This window comes from Ambystoma mexicanum, chromosome 9 (assembly GCF_040938575.1).
Source record: "Ambystoma mexicanum isolate Mex_15411 chromosome 9, UKY_AmexF1_1, whole genome shotgun sequence".
Lineage (NCBI taxonomy): Eukaryota > Metazoa > Chordata > Amphibia > Caudata > Ambystomatidae > Ambystoma > Ambystoma mexicanum.
Genome location: NC_090931.1, coordinates 1,367,161,052 through 1,367,173,974, shown reverse-complemented (window position 1 = coordinate 1,367,173,974; position 12,923 = coordinate 1,367,161,052).

The window sequence follows — 12,923 nt, the reverse complement described above, 5'->3', positions numbered from 1 at the left end:
TTTTAGAGTATAACATCAAGATCCTTGCTAAACTGTATGACACTTGTGTGATTGTTAAGCTTAATAATGGCACATAAACATTATGTAGAGGGCTACAGGTTCATTTATTAAGCTACAAGAGACACGACCGCCAGCAGGGTCCCAACCTTCAACTCACCTCCAGTGGAATCTCACAGATGTCAATGATTCCAATTCCACAATCCACATCTTGTTGTTAGCATATAGCAACCGTAACCATGATACAATAACATTCTGGTAAGTATGTACAGTGCATGATCTCCAGATATAGACAGACACTCATAACAGTGCTCTTATATAGGACAGACTGCCTCAAGTGCAGACTAGATAGACGGACCTGGTGTCAAAGTCAACCCAGAGATTTGGAATACTTTGCCTTAGTTAGAGAATGTACATTTTAAATGAATTCAAATGACTGTGGTGTGGGTCAATGAATGTGCCGGACCTACTAAAAAATCATAACACTGAGGGCATCTCATTATTTGTCAATGCAACAGTGAAAAACAAATCTAACATGTCTCCAGGTGACGAAACACAAACATGAAGTAAGAAACATAAAAACAACTTCAAACTCTAGCAGGATTTACAGAGTGTGCTGTTGGATAATCCCTGTATTAAATTCCTCTTCTTGTGCCTCCTCCAAGAAGGAAAGTGGTACAATGTCAAACGAAAAGCAGATAGACACAGACCATTCCCTTACAGCTGAGAAGCCTGGATACATTTAGAATTTGTTTTCCAGATAACAGAAACCAAAAATCATTCAGAGTATTAGCCATCTACTTTCTGTAAGTGATTAAGGCTAAGGAACAAATTGCCTTCCCCACGCAACAAACAATGCGTACCTTTACGTTTTTGACCATGAACAAAATATTTTGAAGTGTCCATACTGCATAACCTAGACTGTGATGTAATACAAGATGTCCAAACCATTGATTCCATTGAACACACAAAACATGACATTCCCATAAACACATACAAGCATTATATGAAGAACAAAAATGTGCATTACACTTGGAGGGTCTCTTCATCAGGACCCTTATTCACACATGTGCCTGAAATATAGAAGGAGCTGATGGATACATGCATACATGGATTTTAGCTTTGTCCCATTACATATCTACATGTGTATTATACTCCTAAAACAAGGACATGCATGGATCTGCTGCTCCAACACAGCGGTTTGTGCTCTAGCGGTCCTTCTGGAAAATTCTCTGAAGTCAAAGGCACAGGACTGATACAAGCTCTTCTGCTGGTATCTTTCTGAGACTACAAATGTTCTGCTAACAACTGTGCATTGCACAGTAAGGGGTGGGAAATAGGGTACCACAGCAAGAATTAACACATTATTCAGAGTAGAGACCAGTCTTGCAACACTCCAGCATAACAAAAGAGAAAGATACCACAAGTTTTGGTGACAAGCAGGAAGTAGTCATGTTTCTCCACACGTGTCCCTATAGTACTTGGGTAAGACAGCTGGCAATTAAAACCTGAATAGTAAACTTGAGGATAGTTGACTTAACGAGAGTTCAAATAAACGGATCTATCATTGTGCACAATATAGAAGACTTTTATGCAAAGGTGGGTGAATCTTAATGTGTGGTGGGCACTTCGTCCGTAGATTATGTCCTGTGCCCTTTAGATCACATTTTCTGCACAGAGTTTGAGGACAGAGCAGAATGGCTGCTTTGACTTGAAGTCATGATCCATGCAGATAATACAACTGTATCTGTGCCAGCATTTCGTTTTCAAGTGGGTAGAGAAACTCGTATCTCTGTGGTTTCTGCCTGTGTATTTCCTCATAAAACAGAGGCTGTACCCATGAGGATTCATTCCTATGCTGACCATCATGCAGGTAAATGGCAGATGACTTCAGTGATGGCTTAGGGTAACCTGTGTAAGAAGATCTCAAAACCTGGAATTCCTGCACCTTTTTAACATCCATTGGATAAACAATTATATTTGCAGGAAGGCTGTGGGCTTCTCTCAGCAATGAACACACAATGAAAATGTGTGAAATGATGATCAAGAGTGAGCAGCAGATAGACTTGAACATGAACATTTAACAAACTAATATTATATCGAGAGCCATCCTGTTTTGAAGTGCCATCAGTCTTATTCCTTTTTCTTCTAACGTCATATTCAATAAAATATCCGTTGTGGAATCTATTGTTTTTTGTAATATTCCAGACAGTTTTCTTATATTGTAAGAGTTTTCTATTTGGGACAAGAACGGTATAAATGATTTGGCTATATCCATTGCTATCATTCCATCCTCACTACTCCTTTGAGTTCTACCTTTTGTTCGTCTGGCTACTTCTGCTGTCTCCAAGAGGAACACTTCTGGAAGCAGTAGACCTAGGTAGCATGTACCTCCCCAAATAACCATGGATATGCTTTTTCTCCACATATAAAATAAACAGGGTCTCCCACGTACACAGGTTCTATTTCATGTTTTAAAACCACTGTGTTCAGGCAGTTTCTAAACGTTCCTACTTTATAGGAACCCTTTTTCTGTAGACATAGGGGAGCAATTTTGGGGCTGTGATCCACTGCATACGCATGGGGCACAGCATCTTTGTTCCATTCATCCCTCATCCGAAATGTCATTACTGATGCTCTTTCTGCTGGCGGGGTTGGTCTATTCTGCCTATGTAATCTATCTAGTCTTTTTATTTATTCTTTCTCACGGGTTCTAGTGCAAATACGCAAGCTTTTTGGAATATGGAACAACCCACAGGTCTCATGATTACTTCCTCAAATTCATTCATATTGGTCTCATCTAGCTGACCCATATTACACTTGTTCCATTTCCCAAAGAACATTGCACTTAACGTTACTTCACAGGAATAAATCAATGGCAATGGTTGTGCATACCAGCCTATCCCTTTCCCACCGTGCTGTGGTAAATGGGCGCAAACCCAGCAATCTTTTTTCTTTAACACCGGTTGGGTCATGTTCATGATGAGCAACAATGTATTGTTGTTGTAACCTTCTCTATGTCTTTATTCCATTGGGGACAAAGTACCAGTGATTACATGAACTGGGCTTTCAGTACCTGTTTTTGGCAAAAGTGTTTCTAATGGATGTAAGTACTCCAGGAACCATAATGTAATAGCTGTTATTGTTGGTACCATCATACTTAAGAAACATAGGACCAATGTCCAAATTAGTACCTTATTATTCTCATCATGCTGTTTCCCTAAATTTACAGTCTCTAAATCTATTATCTTTTCAGCAGGGGTGCAGGAGGAGGCTGAAACCGGTCTTGACTTGTTCTTCATCGTCCTTCTTCTTGCTGGCGAAGTTCATCGTGAATGTCTCTAGTTCTTGATGCCAGAAAAGTTCAACGAAAAATGTCACAGTTCAATTCTCCCAGCCTTTTCACAGCCTGGATCATTTATCCACTCCCGAGCAAGATTAGTTGTTCTTTTCTCCCACTGCTCAGACGATTTCTGAACAGTTCTTTATTGATAGAGTAGCATGTGCATCCAGCTTGTCCCGCTCTGGTTTAGGACACAGGTACTCTATAAGCGCTCCGAGGAGCCATGAGTTTTGAATTGTCTGATTTGCACAATTCTCACACTTCTCTCCTCTACGCTCCTGGTTCCTACTCCATCTGTGAGTAGAACCAAAGGCCAAAAAGAAAAGCACCAAAGATCTGTGGATCACTTTGCCTGTTGAGGCCGCAGGTTGTATCGATTCACTCCTGCTATTGTATGATCCGTGAATAGTGCCCTTGCATTTCCAGTGTCAGGCTCAGTGTCAGCCTTTGGCACAATGATGGGCAGCAATGGGCGTCGTGGCAATGATGTAGTTTCTTTCTCTGGCGTTGGTGCATTTGCGAGAACTGGTGGGCGCCAAAGGGGTACACGCGTTGTTTCTGCTCGTGTTTGCAATGCAGGGTTTGTGTCGCTCGGCAGTGATGTTGTTTCCACTGAGCAACGTTGGGGCACTTTTTGCCCTTCCCCCTTACTGGCAGTCTCCTCAAACTCTGTTTCGAGTTTCAATTCTCGTTTGCACTTTGTTTCAACTTTCACTTCTCGCTCAGGCTGATGCTGTGGCGCTGGACTGGCAATAGTTTCTTTAGTTTCCGAGACCGTTGTCTTTTTCTCGTCATCTGGATCAGGCAAAGTTTTCAGTGACGTTGGGAACCTTTTTGGCATAGGTAGCATGGATCCATGCCTTACGTCCGTCCACTCGGATGGCCGTCTGTGTTGCCAAAAGTACTTGATAGGGGCCACGGGGGCCACGCCACCTGGGTGCTAGTGCTGTCTTCCGTTCAAAGTTCTTGATTAGCACCCAGCTCCCAGGCTCCAGTGAGTGTCCTGGTCCTGTATATCGCATCGGCAATGCCTCATGCACCTGCTGATGAATCAAACACAACTTTTGTATTAAAAGTCCACAGTAAGTGCTTAACATAGGATGCTCAACCTCACATAATTTTCTAGGCCGCGGTGCGACCATGCATTTGCTGGCATCCCCATTATAATCTCATAAGGGGAGAGCCCAGTGTTAGCCTGCACAGACGTGCGCATACACAACATCGCTAGGGGTAATGCATCCACCCAACTCAACTTGCTCCCAGCGCACATTTTTGCTATCTTTGACTTCAGGATTCCGTTGTGTCTCTCCACAAGCCCAGTAGAACTGGGATGCCTGGAACTGTGGAACCGTTTCTCTATTTGCAGACCTGCACAGATCTGTAGAACTACTGCGCCCACAAAGTGGGGGCTGTTGTCTGACCACAGGACACGAGTCAACCCAAACTGGGAGAAATATTCCTTCAGCATTACTTTTGCTGTGGACATGGCAGTACAGTCTTTTAAAGGATATGCCTCCACCCACTTGCTGAATGCACAGATTACCACTAACACGTACTTGTAATTCTGGCACCTTTCCATTTCTATGAAATCAAAATGGATTACCTCAAACGGCATAGAGGGTGGGCTGAAACTACCTGCTGGAGTCACGGTTCCCTTTCCTACATTGTGCTGCAGGCACGTGATACAATTCTGCACTAGCCTTTCTGCATTCTTTTTTATGTGCTCATTTTTCCATACTGTGGATAAATGCTGTACCATTTTCTTTGCGCAAATGTGGGTAGGGCTATGCGCCATTATAACCATTGCAGTTACGTAACAATTTGGCAACATCCAGTTCTTTGTTTCCTTGTCCACCCAACATCCTTCCAAATCTAACTCAGTGGATCCCTTGGCCCACCCCTGAATCTCTTCGGTCGTGGCCTCAGCCTGCATTTCTTTGACTGTGGCAACTCCATTCTCTATCATACAAGGTACTTCCTCAATCTGTACTGTCATCATTTTATTCCCCAAATCTGTGGCTGTTTGCTTCGCAATCCTGTCTGCAAACGCGTTTCCCTCTCCCACTCTGCATATTACTTTCTTATGCGCCTCGCACTTTACTATAGCTAGACGTTTTGGAAACGTGAGGGCAGACAACAATCGCACAATCAAAGGGCCATGCTGAATCCTGGCTCCATATGATGTCAAGAAACCCCTCTCAGCCCAAAGTCGGCCAAAATTGTGAACCACGCCAAAGGCGTACTGGCTGTCAGTATAAATATTTACGTTCAGATTCTCAGAGAGTTCACAGGCTCGGGTCAGTGCTATTATTTCTGCGGCTTGTGCCGAATTGTAGGGGATCCTTCTGCTCTCTACAACACCTTATAGGGTAGTAATTGCATATGCGGCTGTTGATGTGCCATCAGGTAATTTAAAACAAGAGCCATCGTAAAATAACTCCCCGTCTGGCTCTTTTTGCGGGATATCGCTCAAATCAATCCTTCCCTTTGTTTCTTCTTCAGTGATCATTAAACAATCATGGGGTGATGAGTCATTGTCACCAATTTCTGCTATGGGCAGTGGCATTCATTTGCAGGATTCAATGCGCTACACCTCATAATTTGGATGTGGGGTGCAAACAAGATGAGCTCATATCTTGTCAGTCTAGCTGAGGTGAGGTGTTGCGTCTGCGTCCTATTTAATAGAACGTCTATAGCATGTGGCACCATCAGAATTAAAGTGTGCCCCAATACCATTCCTTCCGTTTGTTTCACTGACGCAGCAGCCGCTGCGAAGGATCGCAAACATAGTGGTAGTGCGCGCGCTACAGGGTCCAGCGTGCAAGAAAAATAGCCACACGGCCTATTTCTTCCACCTTGTTCCTGTGTCAAAACCGCCAACGCACATCCTTCACTCTCAATCACAAATAGTCTGAAGATCTTTTTATAGTTAGGAGTGCCTAAAATGGCGCAGCACACAATGCAGCTTTCAATTGCTCAAACGCTTTCTGACATTCCTCATCCCACTGTAAAGGCATCTCTGCATCCTTTTTAGTCAACTTTATCATCGGCTTCACAATCAACGCAAAATTACTGATCCACTGCCGACAATAAGAGGCCATGCCTATTACAGCTCTCACTCCTTTTTGAGTTTTTGGAATAGGCATACTAGAAATACTTTCTATGCGATCTGGTGTTAATCTTCTCCCTTCTTTCGAAAGTAGGTATCCCAAATAAGACACCTCCTTTTGATTATACTGGAATTTCTTCAAACTTGCCTTATGACCATGGGTCACTAGGTGTGTTAATAGTAATATAGTACTTTCTTTGCAGATCTCTTTCGTGTCAGCAGCTAATAACAAGTCATCTATGTACTGCAAGAGTATGCAACCCTCGGGTAGTTGTAGCATGTCTAGCTGCGCTTTTAGCGCTCTGCTGTAAATGCTCGGGCTTTCTGTGTATCCTTGTGGAATGCGTGTGAATGTGAATGATCGACCTCCTAGAGTGAACGCGAACAGATATCTACTGCTCTTATCCACTGGAATGCTAAAGAATGCGTTCTTTAAATCAACTACACTAAAGTATTCTGCAGTGGCCGGTATCATTGTCAGTATTGTTGTGACATCTGGGACCAAAGGGAATTGTGGGTCCACCACTTTGTTTAATGCGCGCAGATCAATTATGAAATGATAGGGTACTTCATTACCTCCTTTCTTGTAAACTGGAAGAATCGGGCTGTTGCACGTGCTTCCTGCAATTTCCTCAACCACCCCCAATCTCACCAGGTCAGTAACAATGCTTTTCAATCCCTTCTCACCTTCAACAGAAATCTTATACTGGGGAATTCGTGGTAGGGTTACACCTTCTTTCAAAGTTATTTTTGCTGGCTCTATTTTCAAGCATCCTACATCGTTATCATGCATTGCCCACAGACAGGTTGGTACTCTACTTAGCTCTTCTGGCAACTCTTTTGACATAAATTCCGTCACTGGTGCATCGTGAGGCCACATCGTGAGGAACACCCCGTCTGCCGTACAATGTATGACTGCCCCCAATTTTCTCAACAAATTTAATCCTAGCAAGTTCCTCCACAATTCTCTGTCAAAAGAAATGGACACTGTTCCGTAAATGGTCCTATTGTAATTGGGACAGCTTCGGACATGGGGTTAATTACTGGTGTACCTGCAAACCCTACAGAAACATTCTTCTGCCCCGACAGTGGTATCTCCGGAACCAAGTGGTGGTCTATCGAACACCTCTGTGCCCCTGTATCTATAAGGAAACGGTGCTCCTTATTTCCGACTCTCATTTCTACGTAGGGTCCTCTCTGATTCACGGGAATAGACACTGGTTCCGACCCCTGTCGTGGGCTGTCCTATTGTGAAAATAACACATCGTCCGATGTGTAGTCACCGCTACTGCTATAATACGTGTTTGGTTGTGTATCAAAAATATTCCCATTTCCCACTCGATGTCCTCCACTCTGATCATTTCTCTGTTGGCCCTGCCCGCCCTGATTTTGGTTCGAAATGCTTTGGTTCAATGTCTGGTTCTGCTGTGCTTGGTTTTGGCCATATGATTGGGTTTGAGTACCTCCATTGGTATATCCCTGCTGCTGCTGCATGTTACTTCTGCTTGGGCCGTTTGACCCCTGATGTCCTCTATGAGGCCTTCTCTGACCGAACCCACCTCTATTCTGTAGGTGCGGGCATTGCGCTCGCCAGTGTCCCTCCTCCTTACAGTATGCACATTGATTTACTCCCAATGACACCCCGTGCATATTATTCAAATTTCCCCGGCCTTGTGCATTACCTCTACCTCTATTGTATCCAATGACCTGCAGCAGCAACACCCTTGTTTTTAAATTTACTCTATCCTTCACCTCTCTTTCTTTCACCACATTTACCCTATTCTAGTAGTATTGGGCTATGTGTAATATCTCACTCACCGGTTTCGCTGTCCATGAACTTTCCGATGTCATTAACATATCTTGAATTGGCGATATTAGTCCCCTCACATATTTATCAACAAATAGCCTTTTCCCCGACTCCGTGCTCACGTCCTGCCCACTGAAGTCTGTGAACCCTCCTTCAAATCTATTGACATAATCCGTTACTGGCTCATCCTTGCCCTGTACACATGTAGTTAATTTGTCCCACTGAATCCTTTTTTCTGGAAATATTTCCCTCAATCTCTGCATTATCCGTTCCGGTAGATCTGCCATGCGGGTTCCCGGATTTTCCCCTACTTTTCTATTTTTATCCTCCAGTAGTAACTCCGTCCATGTGGCGCCATAGGCCCCCACGTCATCTACCGTCCTCATCTGTTTCCATATATCTGCTGGCAAAATGACTGGGAAAATCAAAACTATATCGCTCATAGTAAGCACTGCTGATCTCAGGGTTGACTCTACTTCCTTATAGAAACCTGCTGTATTATTTCTTATATCGGGAATCGTCTGTTTTATAGTATTCACCTCTTGCCTGGAAAAGGGGACATGCACATACTGGGCGGTGAAATGGGCTGGTGTTACCTGCGCTCCTACTGTACCCGTCGCAGGGATCTCTACTTTTGGTACAAACGTGGGCAGGACCTCTCTCATTGGAAATGCCCCACTCACGATCCCTCCCCCTTCTCTTAGGTTCAATAGTATTCCTAACTCCAGTGATAGGCCCGTTTCTCCTGTACTTCGCTCGAATGCTCTCTTGTATATCGCTAGTATCTCAGGTGGGCTGGCCTTATTTTTTTTTTATATCCTTCTCTATGAAATGTTCAGCCATCAATTGCAGTGCCTTTCTTTTCATTGGCATGGAATAGTCGTCAAATATGTCATGTATGACCATTGTTGGGATACTAGGATTCGACACCCACTTTATCGCTTCTCGTATAGATACTTTCAGCTTGTTGCCCCTCGGTACAGATGACATTGAATGTCTCCAATGTATGTATGATTCTACCGTCCCTCTCCCCTCTCTTCTAACATCCCAACCCCTGTACCCCGGTGCAGCAAACATTTCGGCATATTCATTATCCAACTCATTTTTAAGATCAAAAAGTCTATCCACATGGTCCTTCACTTCTTCATCTTTTATTCTACAATATGCTAGTTGGTTTAAATCTAACAATCGTTGTGGTGGTAATTTGTCAAGCAACTTTTTTCCCACCAAATATTTCCCCATGCATTCCAACACTACCTGTCTCTCGTCTCTTCTTCGGTACCCATACAATGAGGCCAATGCTGCCGTCTCGTCATTTCCTTCTATGTACATTTCTGCCTCTTGCCGTAATTCAATCTTTCTCTCTTTGCTGATCGCGCTTCGAGTTACCCGTCCAAATCCTGTTCATTCAGCCCCGCCTCTCGCCTCCCCAGTCTCAATCTTAACTTCGGCAGGGGCGGATGGTGCTGAATCTGTCTCTAAAGCGGGAGGTGCGGATGGGACAAGTGACACAGGTGGCATCTGTGAAGGGCCATGCTGGGTCCTGGGAAATTGTGTGTCCGCGGTCTGCGCTTGTGGGAGGGCTCGAGCTGTGGGTGGGGCTTGGGTTAATGCTTGCATGAGGGGAAGTGCTTGGGCTACGGGAGGGGGTATGAGAGCTATTGGTTGGGCCAGCGCAGTCACTGCTGGCGTGTTTGGTTTCGATTCTGGTTTTGGGCCTCGACCCGTGTTAGTTAACAAATGTTCCATTAATTCATCTGCTATGTGTAGTTCCCGCTGCGGGTATATTCTGTCTATGTTCATCTAGTCCCGTCTCCCTTCCCGTCTTAGACTCTCAGTCCACTCCTCCTCTTCCTTCTCTTCTGCTATCTCAAGCTTCGTTTTGTGCCTACGCGCATGCTTCTCTCTACTCCTTAATCGGAGCATCGCTTCCCTCCTCCAATCTTTGACGGTCTCAAAAGCTGCAAGTCGCGCTTTCTTTCTAATCAGCACCCTCTCTAGGTTATCTATCCTCCCCATCTCAAAACTACCATTAATCAGCCACTGATGGTCGGGTTGCTTTCTAGTTTGCCTATGCCAAATTTCACAAAATATTATCGCACCCACACCATATTTCTCATGCATATCATAAGCCGGCGTTCCCCCAGGCGGTGCACTTTGGCCATATTCCAAGGACTGTCTACCGCAGCTGAAAAGCCCCCCTAAAGTGGACAGTACTCCAGGCATATTTCTTTAACCTTCCCTTTTGGTTAGCCAACTTTACCTTGACGTTTGAGTTTGCAAAATCAACACTCTACCAAAAATCAGGGTTCTCTTTGAACCGGGGAATGACTCACCTGATAAAACAAGTCGCCTGTTCTAACGCACCCTCTCCCCACGTCGTGTCTGCGCTTCTCTGGCTTCTGCCTCGTCCCGGGACCCTTGCCTCCTTTGCCCTCTGGCCCGGTACGTCGAGCAGGGATCAGATGTGTGCAGATCTGCAGAAGGAATCTCTCCTCTCTTCTACAGGGCGCCCTGTACACTTCTTGATCCCGGCTCAACGTCCCGTCCTCGCCGTTCTTCCGCCTTTACTCCGTTACAACGTATACGATGGGGCAAGTGGGGGAGGGTCCCTATTTGGGCACCATCTTGAAAGGGGCCCCTAGCGGTCCCTCGTGCTATGGAAACAAGGCAATGACCATACACGAAAAGATGCGCCAGACACAAGGTTTCAAAATCCCAATGCTAGGGTTTATTGCAAGCAAAAGATAGTATCAATTGGTCAATTCTGATCTCACGCCCCGCGACGTGAGTTTCCTAGACCTCGAGGGACGCAAGAGAGCGAATTACGTACATCAGTTACATATATACAAAATGCATATAATACAATCAGCAAAGTCATGTTCAACACCCCTCTGTATTAAGTTCCTTTGAACTCGGGATGACGATGGACATATCCGACGAGTATGACGATCATAATGCTTTCGATGTCTATTCTAGTAACAATGTGCAATTTAGAAAGTGCGGAGGGATCTTTTAGAACACAGTGGTTCTGTTCTTGGAAGCAATCTGCACACGGGGGAAGAGCCACATTCCAAGCTTTACTATCTATGAGGTACTATTCGTGTCCTGGGAGCCGACACGTTCTAAGGGGTTTTGCGAAGGGGGGTCGTAAGAGAAGCATAATTCAAGCCTTTAACTGTATTATTCTAACATATTCTACCATCGTACGACTGGCTGGCAGCTGTGAAGTGATTAAATGCCCTCCAGCTTCCTCCAAAGGCTACAGAGAGGGAGCGTGGGCATTCCTTTCTGGGCTACTCATGAGAAGTTCAGCAAACTCTTCAGTCCCCCGACCTTGTCCTTTCATATTCAGACAACAATGTTAACAGTTGAGCAGAGTAAGCAGAATCCGCAAGAATTGCAAGCTGCAAAGCAGTTTTTAGACAGAAAGCAATGAGCAATGGTTAACAAGCAAAATGGTGATTCTGCTACGTTTAAAATGGCGGCTTGTTGGTCAAGCATAACAGTCTATATTTCTATAATTCTGTGCATAAGACGGTTGGCCCACAGCCATCAAGTTACATCTATCATTCAAATGAAGGGTATTCATTTTTCCAGATTGACAGAATCACTGGAAGAATCTTGGGTGTGGCTTATATAGCCAGCCACACCCAAACACTAGAGAGCTAATGAATCATCATGCACTTCCTGTTTGGCAACAGGAAGTGGTAACCAGGAAGTTGCTACAAACACTAGGAAGGGATTAAAGTAAGGATTTGCTATGGGTTCTTTGTGTGCCTATGCCAGGCCTGCCAAGCTTCCATCCGGCTTGCCCCAACTACCTGCCTGATAACCATGACATTCTCCCTCCTCAAGACACCTCCCAATGGTGTGTATGAGGGCTTTGGTTTCTCAGGATGATAATTTCCACACCGATCGGGGGGCATGCACGTGTGTGCTGGGTTCCCATGATCTTTCCTGGGGTCCATACCACTTCCAGTCAATCAAATAATACAGGGTCTTTCGTACTTGTTTGGAATCCAATATGTTCTTGAACTCATATTCTGGTGCTTCTTCACCCACTTGTATGGGTGCCAGAGGTGTGGAAGTTTTGGTTCCTGGGTGTGCTGGTTTTAATAGTGACACGTGAAATACGGAATGTATACGTATATGTTGAGGTAACGCCAGTCTCATGGCTGCTGGATTAATTACTTTTTCAATTGTATATGGGGCGATGTATCTAGGCTGAAAAATGTTGGGACCCTTTAAAGCAATGTGTCTAGTTGGCAGCCAGACTGAGTGTCCCACTTGATAATCTGGGGCTTTTCGTCAATGGTGATCAGTGTTTCTTTTCTGTGTTTCTTTGGCTTGCTGTAGGTTCCTGCTGGCTTCTCTGGCTGTGTTCATGATGCTGGCATGTAGATTATTTACTGCAGGCATTTCAATGTTTTCTGGCGGATTATAGACTGACGTTCTGGGGTTTCGACCATATATAGTAAGGAAGGTTGTTGCTTGGGTTGATGAATGAGTTGAGTTGTTGTAGGCATACTCTGCCATCCATAGAATTTCAGTCCAGCTTTGGCTTGTTTGGTGTAATAGACAGCACAAATACTGTTTCATGGTCTGGTTCATGCGCTCAGTTTGGCCGTCCGTTTGAGGGTGGTGACTAGAAGACAGACAGACTT